General features: G+C 43.6%; 1 protein-coding gene across 1 annotated transcript in view; it reads right to left on the reverse strand.

Annotated features, from left to right (window-relative positions):
- TSHZ1 (teashirt zinc finger homeobox 1) overlaps positions 1 to 9,313 on the reverse strand; it is a 631,926-nt gene extending 622,613 nt beyond the window's left edge. The window contains exon 1 of the mRNA XM_032872214.1: positions 9,030 to 9,313. The gene's annotated coding sequence lies outside the window, so the exon portion shown is untranslated. The remainder of the gene's footprint in view (positions 1 to 9,029) is intronic.
- Positions 9,314 to 15,438: the final 6,125 nt, after the last annotated feature.

Here is a 15,438-nt window from a genome sequence, read left to right on the forward strand (position 1 = left end):
GGACCCTGAGATCATGACCTGAGCCGAAGGCAGAGGCTTAACCCACTGAGCCACCCAGGCGCCCCGTTTGTTTTTACAGAACAAAAAGCAGCGCATATTAGAGAAAATAAAGGAGAAACGTGAACATCAAACATACTGAAAAGCACTGAGAGCTAAGACTGAGATAATGTAGCTTTAGCAAACCGCAGCAGAAACTAGAAAAGCTCAAGTATCTAAAAATCTGTTTTAAGAAGCCTGTGTTCTACATCTGCCCATAAGGGATCTCTGACAAGCACTCCATGTGTCTGAAATGCAGACATCCCTGCTATGGAAGGACTATCATGGGCTGTCAACTTCTTAGTCAGGGGCTGACTTTGCTACAAAGTATGACATGATATAATTACAAATGTTTGACAGTTCTCCTGGTTTAGAAAATTTTAGCACTCTGAATATTAAACAAAAATAGTAGTGCTATTTGGTTCTATAGGACATATAATTTGACTTAGGGCTTCTAGAACCACATTTTTATTTATCCTGTACTTGTTAATTTCACACCTTGATTGCTTTAAATAAGGTTTTCAGCATAAGCAATGTTTAAGAAAAAGTCCTCTCATATGAGATAAATATGACACTCAAAATAAAAATTATCAAAGGTTAAAAAAAAAATAGGCAAAGGTAGATTTCCCAAAAGTTCCCTTTTTAGCAACCAATTGTCCAAGTAAAGAAGTATGATTTCATAAACTCTCTGAAATAACACCACTTTCTAATGACCTGGAAGACACAGCCCTTAGAACTGCAACAGAATACGACTATTTTTCAGCTTTAGGGACTTGTCATCTGCTAGAATGATAAAGCCACGTACGTTTAAAAACAAACCTAAGACAAAGTAACATGGCAAATGGGATGAAAAGAGCCGTTACCAGTCTTCCACACTACCATTTTGACTTTTACGTTTTTTCTCATAACACCAACACTCTCAGTCATTACTGTTTTGTCAAATTGTCTCCTTGCTCTGACCTTGTCTACAGTGTGTTTCAGATCAGACAGACTCTATCACTTCCACGTGCCCACGGGTGCCTTCCTCCTCTGTAGTGGTGGCACTGGCCCCCACAGGTTCACTGTTGAGGGTCAATCCTCAACAGAGTATAAACTCAGTACATAATGTGCTTGGCACCCAGTAATTGCTCAGCAAGTATTAACAATCATTATCATCGAAACCAATTTCCTTTTTGAAACCTCTGCTCCTGAAAGTAACTTTATACCCAACTCCTGCAAAAACACATCTTTACCACAATCACCCCATCCTATCTTTTTCATATAAAGTGAACAGTCCCTCTCATAGACTTTGCAAACAGAAAAAATAAAATAAATGCTTGTGTTTTAAATATTTGGTAGACACAAAAAATAATTTTAATATGTGCAAGTTATTCAGCATCATAGAAGCCAGCCCTGGGTACAGATCACAGCTTAAAAAAAATGAAATCCTTATCTTCGGAGTCCCTCTTGGTGCCCCCATCACCTATCCTCTTACAGAACCATCTAACACAAACTTTGTGTTTATGTTTTACTACTTCATCAAATCTGTACTTCTAACAATATGCAATTTTGTTTTGCAAATTTCTAAATTTAAAAAAAAAAGGGGGGGGGAGACTAAATGCATTCTTCTGAAGTATCTTTTCTTCCCCCAGATGACATTCCTGACACTTACCCTTGGTAATGCATGTAGCTAAAATTCATTCAGTTTCACTACTGTATAGTCCTTCACCGTAGAAGTATAATACAATTTACCCATCCTCTTGTGATGGACACTGCTTCCAATTTTCTTCTTTTACCAGAACAACCGTGAGCACTCTTGTAAACGCCACCAGGCACTCAAGTACAGGAGTTTCTCCAAGGCAGTGGTTTGCCAGTTTTGGCATGCACCTGATCACCTGAAGAGCTTGTTAAGTGGCCCCATCCCCACGTCTGAGTAGGTCTAGGCTGAGGCCCAAAATCTGCCTATGATTCCCATGAAATCCTGCGAACACAATTTAGAAGCACTGCTCTAGGAAAAAGACTCAAGAATGGAATTACTGGGACAAAGGGTACATGCATCTCTAACTTCACTACATAATCCCAAAGTTATCACACCAAGTTAGACTCCTACTAGTTGTGTGTAAGCACTCCAATTATTTCTTACCTCCCAAACAACAGATACTGCCAGATTTTTACACTGCGGCCAACCTAATGTGTGTGAAACTATATATCCTTTTCATCCTAATTTGCCTTTCCCTAATTACTAATTAAGTTGAAAATCTTTGCATTCGGGATTCCTCTTTTGTGAGATGCCTACTGGGGTCCTTTGCCCATTTTTCTATTTTTGCCAGTTACCCTTCTGGATACTAATCTTTTATCAGTAATATGTACTGAAAACGCCTATTCTCACTTGTGACTTCTCTGTTCACTTACTTGATGGTTTCTTTTAATAAATACAAGTTATCAATGTTAATATTGTCAAACATATCAATCTTTTACTTTATGGTCTGCACCTTCTGTGATTTTAGAACCTCTTGTCTGTATCAGAATCCTACAACTACTGTCCTACCTTGTCTTCTAGAAGCTTCACAATTTTGATATATTTAAGCCTTTGATGGGCCTATAGTTGATTTTTTTTTTTTTTTTAATGATGTGATCTAGAAATGTATCCCACTCTCAAGGAGCTTCGTATTTGGTAAAGGCCACACTCACAGCCCACAGCCAACTATAACTTTTGGGAGGATACAAAAAGTGCCCCAAGTGAAATACTGATTAGGTGTTAACCACTCACTCCTTCATTGAAATTTATTCTGCTCTCTCACTGGGGCAAACAAAAACATGAAAATTTGAAATATCAAAAATATGAAAACAAAAATAGGAAAAATTTCAATGTGAAACTAGACTATGATCCCAGGAAGAATCCTACCTACCTACCACATCCCAGGAAGAATCCTCAAAAAAATCCCGAAAACTCAATGTGATGTCTTTCTAAAAAATATAGAGAATTAAAGAACTGGAGAAAGTGTGGGAAAACTGTTGCTCTCAATAGTATCAGCTGCGATATCAATTTATACACCTTTCTAGATTTTTCGCTCTCTCTCCACACAAGCATGTGCACGTGCACACACACACACACACACACACACAGCCTTATAACAGGTATATTCTTTGAGCTATCAGTGACTCTACAGGAAAAAACTGGACAAAATATGTACTTAAGGATATTCAGCATGAAACTCTTTATAATACAAAAATTATAGGGGCGCCTGGGTGGCTCAGTGGGTTAAGCCTCTGCCTTCGGCTCAGGTCGTGATCCCAGAGTCCTGGGATCGAGCCCCGCATCGGACTCTGCTGAGCGGGGGGCCTGCTTCCCTTCCTCTCTCTCTGCCTGCCTCTCTGCCTACTTGTGATCTCTGTCTGTCAAATAAATGAAATCTTAAAAAAAAAAAAAATTATAAACAACCTAATATCCAGTGACGCAGGATGGGCTAGAACATGTCTGTACATGGAGCACGGTACAGATTACAGTGCATTAATGTGAAAAGATGTTCACAATACTCCAGTAACTAACCAAAGCAGTCAACAAAATGCACATATAAATATTCATTTATTCATAAACATTTATCAAGTGCCTTGGGCGTGCCAGGTGCCAAGCAAGTCACTGGTAAGCAAAACGAGGTCTCCTCCCTGACTCCAGGGAGCTGGTGAGCTTCGCTGGGAGACAGACCAGATACGTGACTTCAAGTTGTTCCGGCTGGGACAGTAAAGGCACACACGTTTTGAACAGAGACAATTTATACATACGTATGTGTAATACACCCAGCATCAAAGAGAACACACGCACCCAGCTCTATGGACAACCCGCGGCTGGTAAGAGGGAGAATACTTAGAGCAAACACCTCGTGAGGAACTGAAGCGTATCTATCTTCTGCAAAAAGCCTCCGGGGAGAATTTTAAGAAATGCAGTGTCGTTATGGAAAGTCACACACTGGAAGACAAATGTGAGACACTGCAGAAACACAGCAAAAGAACTGGGACAAACAGCGTCCATTCCTTCCAATTCAAAACTGAGACTGACCAAGACCAAGTACGAGTTCTTGAGCAGAGGACCATTGTTCCAAGGGCCTACACTTTTCCCTTTCCCTGCTACGTTTGTGTCTAACAAATAAGAATAAAGCTCCCAAGATAAGAAATATCTCACAACTGGGAGAGGCTCAAAGGATTCTGACATTATATGCTCATTTCTTTTTAAACTTCTGCACCAAAGATTAGTGAAGTGATGAGAGTCATTAATTTCAAAGGGAAAATTTTTAACTTTAAAGCATAGCTATCACACACTACCTCAACCAAGAGATCAAAGTTAACATTCACTAGTGATAAGACATATCTGCCTCATGTACGTCCCAACACGAGACTGAGAAGGGCACAACTTCATCGCCGTGGTATTCCTGCCAAAAAGCTTTACCTTCACTTTACTCATGAAAGGACATCAGACAAATCCAAAACATCAGACAAATCAAAACATTCTACAAAATAACTGACCAGCACTCTTCAAATGTATAAAGATCATAAAAAATAAAGAAAACCAAAAGGAGCTGTCACAGACTGGAAGAGACTAAGGAGACTGAGTACCGTACAGCAATGTGGGATACTGCACTGGGTCCTGAACCAGAAAAAGCACCTGGTGGTGAACCTCAAAGTCTCCAGAAACTGTCTGGTTTCGGTAACTGCACTATGGATGCATAAGATGTTAATAAAGGGATGCTGGCTGAAAAGTATACAGAAGCTCTCTGAACTACTTTAGCAATTTTTTTGTAATTCTCAAATTATTTCAAAGTATAAATTGTTTGCAAATCATTTCAGATAAACAATACACAAAGGTATGAGATGAATCACTCATTACCTGTAACATAAAAACAGGCTACATCCCCCAAAATTGTGCTTAAAAATTCCAATATTTGCGAACAGGGCTTATGCTGGAATAAACTGTAATTATTTCATAAAAGCCTGTAATTGTGATAATGTAGAAAATACAGTCATTTTCCTAGGGTACTGAAATCTCTCCAGATAAATGGCCTAATTTATTTTCCCCCTTAATCTTTTTTAATTCAATTCAACTTACATTTATTTAACATCTACTATGGCTACATAACTGCTAGAGCCTGATAATATTTTGATATATAAGGAATGAACATTTTAGAACACAACAGAGGAAAGCATACAGTAACAAAACTGGAATAATTTTTCACTCCTATACAACCTAGCAATTAATACGGACGCCTTTTTAGTGCAAATATCAGTAAGATAGAGGACACTCACAGCTCATGTGAATCCCCTTCAATAGTAAGTGGTTTTGACCTCTAGAATTATCTCCAAAAATTATCCTTGGAAATGCCAAAATGACTCTCTCCAAGAAACACTATATTTCTAGTCCTTTATTTATTTTTTTTAATCATTATGGTTTTGGTGCGCTGCTATTTGTAACACAAATTTAAACCACCCAATTTTCGGAGTAGCAGGGAAAAGTTTACACTGGTATAAACCCATGGAGCTTACTTACTCTCCTAAGAGATCTAAGGTCACATCGTGTATGGCCAGAGGTGTCAAAGTGTGACCTTGGAGCCCACAGCTTCAGCATCACCCAGGAGGAGCTGGTCAGCAACGCAGATTCTCAGCTCCAGTCCACACCTGCTGAGTTAGAGGCTCTGGGCATGCTGAGCAGCTGTGTTTTCACACACTCTCCAGGTGACTCAGCTGCACCTTCACTTTGAGAACCACTGATGGAAACAGAAAGACTGGCCTGGGAATCAGGAAGCCTGATTCTAATCCCTGCTCCGCCACTAATCTCTGAGACAGATTACTCAGCTTCTGTGGGGGCTCAGCCTCCTTACAGGAGGACCACGGAACTGGAACAGATCACCACCACACGCCTCAGACCAAGATTTGATCGATCTAGGAAGGCAGTCCCTCCTATAAGGCCTAAAAGTGAAATGGCCACCCAGGTATTTCCCCACATCTTTCTTTTTCATCAAAATGAAACAATCTAAATTTCTTCTTTCCCTCAACTGGTCTCTGAATCACATTCAATATATCTAAAAGAAGGGGTGCCTGAATGGCTCAGTTGATTAAACTACTGACTCTTGACTTTGGCTCACGTCATGATCTCAGGGTCCTGGAATGGAGCCCAGACTTGACTCCACACTCAGTGGGGAGTCGGCTCCAGGATTCTCTCTCCCTCACCCACCTCACTCCCATTCATGCATGTGCTATCTTCAAAAAACAAATAAATAAATAAATGTGTGTGTGTGTGTGTGTGTGTGTGTGTGTAATGTCTTATTTAGGTAAAATTGTGTTTGCTTTAGCAAAAGCAATACAAATGCTGACTTTATGGTTGCCTATTTATTCGAATAAACAAGTCTGTACGGGAGGAATTCCACATAACAAAATCTCCAAGAAATCCAGCTACTATAGACTGAATTGTGTCCTCCCCCAAAATTCATATGTTAAATCCATAATCCCCATTGTGATGGTATTTGCAGGTGTGACCTTTGAGAAGTACCTAGATTTAAATGAGATCATGAGAGTAGGGTCTCCATGATGAATCAATGTCCTTATAAGAAGGGGAGAAGAGGGGCACCTGGGTGGCTCAGTGGGTTAAAGCCTCTGCCTTCAGCTCAGGTCATGATCCCAGGGTCCTGGGATCGAGCCCCGCATCAGGCTCTCTGCTCAGCAGGGAGCCTGCTTCCCTTCCTCTCTCTCTCTACCTGCCTCTCTGCCTACTTGTGATTTCTGTCTGTCAAATAAATAAAATCTTTAAAAAAAAAAAAAAAAAAGAAGTGGAGAAGAGTCCTGAGTTCCTCTCTCTGCCGTGTGAGGACACAGCAAGGAAGGGGACATCTGTAAACCAGGAAGAGTCCTCACCAGGAACCAGCACCTTGATCCTGGACTTCACGCTCAGAGTTGCGATAAGTAAATTTCTGTGGTTTCTGCTCTCCAGGCTATCCTATTTTGTTCTAGCAGCCGAGCTAAGACACTCACTCAAATGTCCCCTCTGGTATGGGGTTCTAACACACCAGGTTATAGCTCAGAAGAACTATGCCCCCAACCCTGCACAAAGAACATGTATGATCTGACCACAGAAAGTATTTAACAAGTTTGAAAATAAAGAATTTTAAAACGTATAGAACTAGACATTTCCATTACTGCATAAGAAAAACAGCCTAATTTCTTCTCCTGTTTGTGGATTTATGAACTGGGATTCTTCTCACCACTGTGATACCTAAGAAACCTGTCATACAAAACCCCTTCTCTGAGATGTGGGGAGAGTCTAATTTACAAAGGTCACATAATTCTCCTCTAACAACACAAACCCAATTAAAGTCAATGTTGGGAGAAAGACCCCATGAAGCAAGTGAATGCCAGCTAATCCTGGGCCCCAAACTCAAACCCTGTATCCTGAGAGCCCTCACCCAGTCTGCTTCCCAGGCAGTCAGACATCCTTTGCTCTATGCATCGCCACGTTAGCACTTAGGAAAACGCACTCCATTTGTTTCTGTATCTGCCTCCTCAAGCAGATCCTGAAATCACAGTGCGTTGCCAACACCAGCACCTATGGTGGTGTCTGGAAATAAGCAGGGACCACTGTTGGCTCACTTCACGTTACTGAATGCCAGTGGAACTCTGTCCTACCTTACAGCTTTTCTGCAAATCCGAAATTATTCCAAAATACAGTTTTTTAAAAACACACCAGTGGCAACTGCGTTATCAGCAACAGTCAGTCACACTTGCCTTACAGAAAGACCAGCTGCTGGAGAACCTTGCCTTACTGTTGTCAGACATGTCAACAGGAGTTAGTCACCTCGACTGTAAGGAACTTGTGGAAGAATGCGTAACTAACACTTGAGATTTGAATTCTGACACTAACGTTGGTCACGTTAAACTGGGTTTTAAGTGAAAAAAAGGGAAGAATTAATTCCTACTCTATGAGACTGCTGTGCTAACTGAAGCATGTGGAGTACACACCAGAAATGATGGTCTAATCAATGCGTCGGTGCCCTTCCCCGCCCGGGGCCCCTGCTGGACCGAACTCCTCGCCGCAGAACAGATGCGTACGGTGACTAGCCCCACCAGCGCTGGCTGTAAAGTTGCAAGGCCGTCACCATCAGGCCTATGACTACCTATAAAATAGAGAAATCCTACACGTGTGTCCACGGATGCCCTTCCCATTCTTGAACCCCCCCGGTGAAACAGAAGGGCTATTCACAACTCCTACACCCCACAGGGGTCCGGAGCTCCTGGGCCACCTCCACCAGGACTAATCTCCAGAAAACGGGCTGGCACACTCAGGGCGTGCTCTCTGGCTGGAAGAGCTGCGTGTCTACCAGGGCAAAACCCGCCGCTGCAAGCAGCCGTGCGCCGCAGCCCGGGCCTCCCCCTGGCGTCCGGAGACGCTGACCGCGAGGGGCCAGGACCCTCCAACTGCAGTGGCGCTGCTCTCCGTCACCAGCCGCCCGCCCAGCGTCCTTAACGGAAAGAGGCGCGAGTGGCAGCGGCGCATCGGTGCATCTGGGGGTGACCTGGGCGTGGGCGGGCGCAGGAGGAAACCACAGCCCAGACCACAAACCGACACCTCCGCAGCCCCGCGCCGGGGCAAGCCGGGCGGTAAGAAGCGCCCCGCTGAGTGCAGGGGTGCTGACAGCCGGCCCCGCGGGGCGACCGAGGCTCGCCGGCTGCGCGAGCCCGGCCGCAGACTGTCGCACAGCGAGCGGGGGAAGACGGGAGCGGAGGCCGGGCGGCGGCCAGGCCGCGGGCGGCGGGCGTGTGCCGGGCGAGGCTGGGCGGCGTCGGGAGGGACCGGCGAGCGGGGAGGGGCGGAGGCGGGGGGAGGGGGGAGGAGGAAGAGCGAAGGGCCCTGGCGGGGCTCCCGGCGCCCAGCCGCCCGGGCCCGGGCCCTCAAGCCACCGCCCCCAGGCCCTGCGCTGACGCTGGACGGTCCCCGCCTCCAAACCCCCCGCCCCGGCCAGAGAATAACTTACCTGTTTGCCGACGGAATCGCTCCTGCTCGCCTCTCTGACTGACTCCTCCGGCTCACCGTCTTCCCTCTGGGAGGAAGGGGAGGGACTTCCTGTCTCTCCTCGGAGCGACTTCCGGCGGCTCCCAGGTGGACTCCGTGGTGGACCGAGCGCCGGACACCATGACCAAAAAATAGGATCCCGGAACTGGTTTAGCGAAACCCACATCGGGTTCCGTGTCTCTGCCCCGAGTGGCCGGCAGACCCGGGTGCTGCCTTGGTTTCAGTCCATCAGCTCTTGCCGGAAGTCACTCCGAGTTAAAAGCGGAAGTCCACCCCCTCCCCGGCAAAGGAAAGCGGAAGGGTGGAAGAGTCGATCTAAACAAGGGGAGATGCGCGTCAGGCTTGCGGGCCCGGCGCGTCTGTCCTGGAGGCCCCCCGGGATTTTCAGACGGTCCAGAGCGGGAAGCCCCCGGCCGGTCCTGCGTCCTGCCTACCCCAGCCGTCCCCACTCCGCCCCTTCGCTCGCTCGCCATAACAAGTCCCGAGGGCGGCGACGGGGAGAGGGACGCAGCCCGGCTGGCGCGGGAGGGCCGGGGCCTGCGCGGGCCAACCGCCGGTCGTCCTCCGCTTTGGCCCGGTTCGAGGGCCTCCCGGCGCCTCCGCGGCCCTCCTCTCAAGGGGCGAGGGTTTTGTGCTGGGCTGGGCGCGTGCGCAGCTCCAGCTTCGGAGGAAAACTCGGGTGACTCCAGGGAGGGATCCTCGAAGTCGCAGGCCCTGGGAAGCCACGAGCCGAGTTCCGCCACTAACGGGGAGGCCAAGACGCTGAATGTGGTGGTTCGCCAGTTTGGCAAGAAAAGCTGAAAAGTGCTTGGTGCTTAAGACGTTCCCGCGCGGGCCGCGTTTAGAAACCTTAAGGGCACAGTATAAAGATGGTTCGAAAGCCAGCACGACGCGGGGCACTAGTCCCCGCCCCCTCCCGCCCCTGTGCGGGAACCGGCGCAGACCTCCGGGCTAGAGCCTTAGCCTTGGCAACTCACAGTCTGGCAAAGGAGACCGCAGCTTGCAAAGTGCAGCGGCAGAGACGTCGTATAAAGCAATGGGCAGGGATCCATCTTGGGGTCAGAGTGCGAATTTTAAAATGGGATTTTAAAATTACGGCCTTATGATTGTGGTGATAGGCTTTCTAAACCAGATCATCTTTCAAGGTCAAGTCCAGCTCAGTTCTGTTTTTAAAATGCAAAGATTGGGTTAATGATAACAAGTTTAATATTGTTAGAGGGGCGCCTGGATGGCTTGGTCGGTTAAGCATTCCTTGGGCTCAGATCATGGCCAACATTTACTGGGTGAAAACATTACTGGTAATAGATAACTAATAAACTAGATTCTTTCAACAAGAGTTCACTTGAAAATTACTTAGAATTTACTTGAAAATGTAGTACTTACCATCTTGTATTGTCTGTTTTGACAGTGTTAGCCTTGGATGACATGGTGATACCTCTCTGAACGCCAGCAGTAGCTAGTGCAGTTCTCCATATGGATTAGGCATCCCGGTTGGTCTTTGGGTGATCGATCTACCTTTCTTACCTTGGGGGTTTAGTTAACATGTCCTCTTTCTTTCTTGAACACTGAAATAAAAGTCAAGTTTATTTTTCATTTTTATCATCCATTATTTTGCTGAAACAGGTCTTTACATCATAGTGACTTTAAGGAAGTCAGTTGGACCTCATTTTACTCATGTGTAAATTTGTGATGGTGTCTGTTTTCCCTAATTTTAAAAAATGCAAGAATAATAGATTTCATTTCCTTCATACAAGGTGATCATTCACACTCAACTAGAATTTGGATAACATTTCATTTCTGACCCCTCTTTTTGCTTTGTAATGTTTTATTTTTACATTTAAAAGTACAAAATCTTCCAGTGTTTCCTTCAACCAAATTCTGTAATTATGTGCTTCATTTTTTATGCATATTTTTCCAGAGCCATTTGAAAATAGATTGCAAGCATGATGCCCTTTTACCCCTACACATGTAAGTGTACATTTCCTAAGAACATGGATAGGCACTTAGATAACAGTACAGTTATCAAAATCAAGAAATTAATGCTAATTTGATGCTCTTATTTAATAAGCAGACCTTACTCATATTTTTGCACCCATTTTTTTTATCTTGTTACCATTATTATGTAATTTGTATTTCCAAAAGAGGTTACAAATGAAGCACAAAAGAAGTCACAGCAGGAGACCTTAATCTCTTTATATTAATAATTTCATTAAGTGTTACTGATTAAAAAGAAGAGATTTCCAGAATGGATAAAAAAAGAATATCTTGGACCCATGTGCTGCTCACAGAGATGTTTGTTAAAAATTACCTCTTTCCATGTGTACTGGCTTCCATGTGTTTCTGATGGAGCAGAAATCATTCAGTTCTTTGCTCCCTTGCATGTTTCCCTATGTATGATGTCATTTTTCTCTCGATACTTTCACATTTTTCTCTTTATTTTTGACATTCAGTGATTTCGTTATGATGAGCCTCACCATAATTTTCTTCATACTTAACCTGCTTGGTGTTTTGTGAGCTTTTAACATCTGTAAGTTTACATATTTCACCAAGTTTGGGAAACTGGGGGTTATTATTTCTCCAAATACTTCTCTTCCCCATTCTTTTTCTCCTGAACTCCAATCAAATATATATATATACACCTCCTGCTACTATATACGACTCACTGAGGTTTTGGCTTTTTTCTTTTGTTTTCTTTCTTTTTTTTTCCTCTCAGACTTTCAGATTGAATAATTTCTGTTGATCTATTTTCTATGTTCCCTGATTCCTGTATAAACTTGCAGTCTTAAAACATTTTTTTCATACTACCCTGACAAGTGCAGCTGTTGCCCCTGATGTGACAGAGTGCCTACTCCCAGTATAAACAGAGCAACACGTGTGTCCCCTGATTCTTCTATGTTCTCTCCAGTTATCTGGTAAAAGCAGCTAGGGATTTTTTTTAATTTCACAGATTGCATCTTTTAGGTCTAAAATTTCTATACAGTTACGTCTTTCTCGGATGAGATTTCCTATTTACTTTTGTTTTTATTTTTATTTTTTAAAGATTTTATTTATTTGACAGAGACAGATACAGCGAGAGAGGGAACATAAGCAGGGGGAAGGAGAGAAGGAGAAGCAGGCTTCCCGCTGAGCAGGGAGCCCGATGTGGGGCTCCATCCCTGGCTTCATGACCTGAGCAGAAGGCAGACACTTAACAACTGTGTCACCCAACGCTCCTACTTTTGGAAGGCATATTTTCTTTTTATGTACTTGAGCAAAGCTGTAATAGCTGCTTTGATATTTTGCCTGTGAATTCCAAATATAAATCATTTTGGGATTAATCATCATTAATTTTCTCTTTTTTCCTGATTGGGAGTCATGTTTTCCTCTTTTTTAACTGTCTAGTAATTTTGAGATGTATTACGGACGTTTAAGTAAATGTAGATATTATCAATTCAGTTATGTCCCTCTGAAGAGGTTGTTTGTGGTTGATAAGGATTTAACAGGCAGTTACTTTGGCTGTCCACATACTCCACGCTGTACCTCAGTTGTTAACGATGGCAGCTGAAACCTTCAGTTCCCTCAGCCTTAGCTGGGATGCTTGAGTCTGCTTCACACATTCATAGTTCAGAGGTCATCTGGCAATTTAGGCAAAGTGTACAGAATTTGGTGTTCTGTCTTTGTGACTCCTCTTTCCAGAACCTCCCTCCCCTCTCTTCGCACTAGGGTAGTAAACCTGAGCTCTGCCTTCTGGTTCTTTAAGTGGAGGTTTTGTTTTGTTTTGTTTTGTTTTTAAAGATTTTATTTGAGAGAGAGAATGAGTGAGAGAGAATGAGTGAGAGAGAGGCCACAAACAGGGGGAGTGGCAGAGGGAAAGGGAGAAGCAGGCTCCGTGCTGAGCAGGGAGCCCGACGTGGGGCTCAGTTCCAGGACGCTGGGATCAAGCTCTGAGCCAAAGGCAGATGTTTAACCAATAGAGCCACACGGCACCCCTAAGTGGGGTTTTAAATAAAGTTTAGTTGGCCTCTTTTATTTGATTATGACTATTTAAAGATTTTTTTTATTTGTTTATTTGACAGAGATCTCAAGTAGGCAGAGAGAGAGGGGGAAGTAGGCTCCCCGCCGAGCGGGGAGCCCGATGCGGGGCTCGATCCCAGGACCCTGGGATCATGACCTGAGCCGAAGGCAGAGGCTTTAACCCACTGAGCCACCCAGGCGCCCCTGATTATTACTATTTAAAATTTGAAAGAAAGCATTGGTCATTTTTGGTGACTAATCCTTTTTGATGACTAATTTAACAGTGTCATTTAAAGTTCTAATTTCCTTTAAATTAACATGTTCTGCCATTACATTCAAATGCCTACCTACAATAACAGTCAGAATGTGCTACGAACACTTAGCCACCCACACTAGAATTTTAAATCTACATTCTTTTTGAATGCTGTTTTGGTGAATTTCAATGTGGGAGGTAAGATGATTTCAAACTTCACATTTTCTTTCATAGTCAAAGGCATAATTTTTCTGACATCTTTTTTCATTCTGAATAAGAAATTATACTAGCATAATGTTTTAAGTAAAATTTTTCCATGTAACAAAAAATGTTTTTCTGTTCAATCTATCTAAGCTAAAAAAGCCCAGAAGCATTTATTTACTTAACATAACTGTTAAGAAATTACAGTCATTATACCCACCAGCTGTTCTCTTCCACATCATGCTGGAACAGAAAGAGTAGATCACTTTGCTTCAGAAAATCTCCTTTATTTCTCTTTGAACTTCATCAATTGTTTGAGCCTTTGGACAGCTGAGCAAAATATAGAATATACCCAGCCTAGCTTCTGCCTCCCAGAGCTTGCTTCCTAAAGAGGAAAGTTCTTTTCAGTGTAGTAAAGAGGAAGATTATCTTTCTTAAGTGCCATGAGCTCTACAGAACAGAATGTGGATGTTAGAGTTGGCCGGGGAAGAACAGAAATAACATACAAGGACTATGACTTGGTTTAAGTTCGCTACTTGCACAAAAGGCATTGGTATTAAAGGCAGGTGACATAACTGCATTAGATTTGACATTAAGTACATTATCACAGAAATAAATACTTCATCTTATATAATCAAGAACTCAAATCCTTATTTAATTCTTTAGCTATTACATGATCAATTAATATTAAATTGAAAAATAACATTAAAAAACAAAAGCTGGATGATGTTGAATACATTTTAAACTAGATACTTAAAATAGCATTTAGTATTTAAAAGTCATTTGGCCCTATCATAAAATGGTATTTGAGGACTTGTTTTTTAAGTGGAAGTAGCTATCAGTAGAAGTGAGAAGCCAAACTGAATAGCATTATCTTCTTTTGTGAGCTTCCTTCTTTTTCCACTTCTAAAAAATTTGTTGAGTGCATATCGTGGGCTAGGCACCGTGTTTAGTACAGTCTTTCAACCCAGTGGGTTCGTCGGCCCATGGGAACAACACATCAGCATGGCCCAGTCTTGTGGTTGCTCAAGAGAAATCTTTTGTGCAAATCAGTCTGCTGATTTTGAAATGCTGACATCCAATTCATAACTACTTAGAACATTGTGAAGGCCACATGAAACATGGTTGATGGCGCCTTGAGCTCACAGGCTGCTCTCCTGTGGCCCCTGAAATAAGGCAGAACCCTTACGAAGACACGAGTGCTGCCCAGCAGGACACACACAAGCCATTCTCAATCAACGGCACCTCTACGTGATTTGTTTTTTTTTTTTTCTTTTTTAAGATTTTATTTATTTATATGAGAGGGGAGAAGCAGACTCCCCACGGAGCTGGGAGCCGGATGCGGGACTCGATCCCGGGAGTCTGGCATCATGACCTGAGCCGAAGGCAGTTGCTTAACTGAGCCACCCAGGCGCCCTACATGACTTGTTTTAATGTGCTTTTCCCCAGCACTGGCTGCTCCCAAGACAGTTTCAGCTAGAAAGAACATGAGAGGAAGAGCATAGAGACACAAGTGCATGCAGGGGGACAGCAGGCCTACCAGAGAATACTCAGAAAATGCGGCCGCAGACTCAAAAGGAAGATTTCAGCAAGCAATACTGAGCATCTGCTGGGACAGGCGTGCTTGGGGCCATACACGCGTGGGAAAGGGCTGCCATTTATGTGGAGATTGGCAGGGGCTTTCACAGTAACCCTGCAAAAGTTGGGCAGGATTTGGCTTTCAGGCCATGGGAAGTGACAGTGCAAATGGAAGTGATGGCTTCTGAAATGGAGTCAGCTGATTTTGATATTAAACTGGATTTGAAAGAGAAGTGTCAAAGAATAGTCAAGATTCCAGTGGTCCATGTACCAAATCAGGGACACTGCAGGTGAAACAGGTATGGGAGGATGGATAAAAGACTGGTTTCCATTCTAGGTGAGTCAA

Source organism: Lontra canadensis, unplaced genomic scaffold (assembly GCF_010015895.1).
Source record: "Lontra canadensis isolate GAN:19392208 unplaced genomic scaffold, GSC_riverotter_1.0 scaffold44, whole genome shotgun sequence".
In the NCBI taxonomy this organism is placed as follows: domain Eukaryota; kingdom Metazoa; phylum Chordata; class Mammalia; order Carnivora; family Mustelidae; genus Lontra; species Lontra canadensis.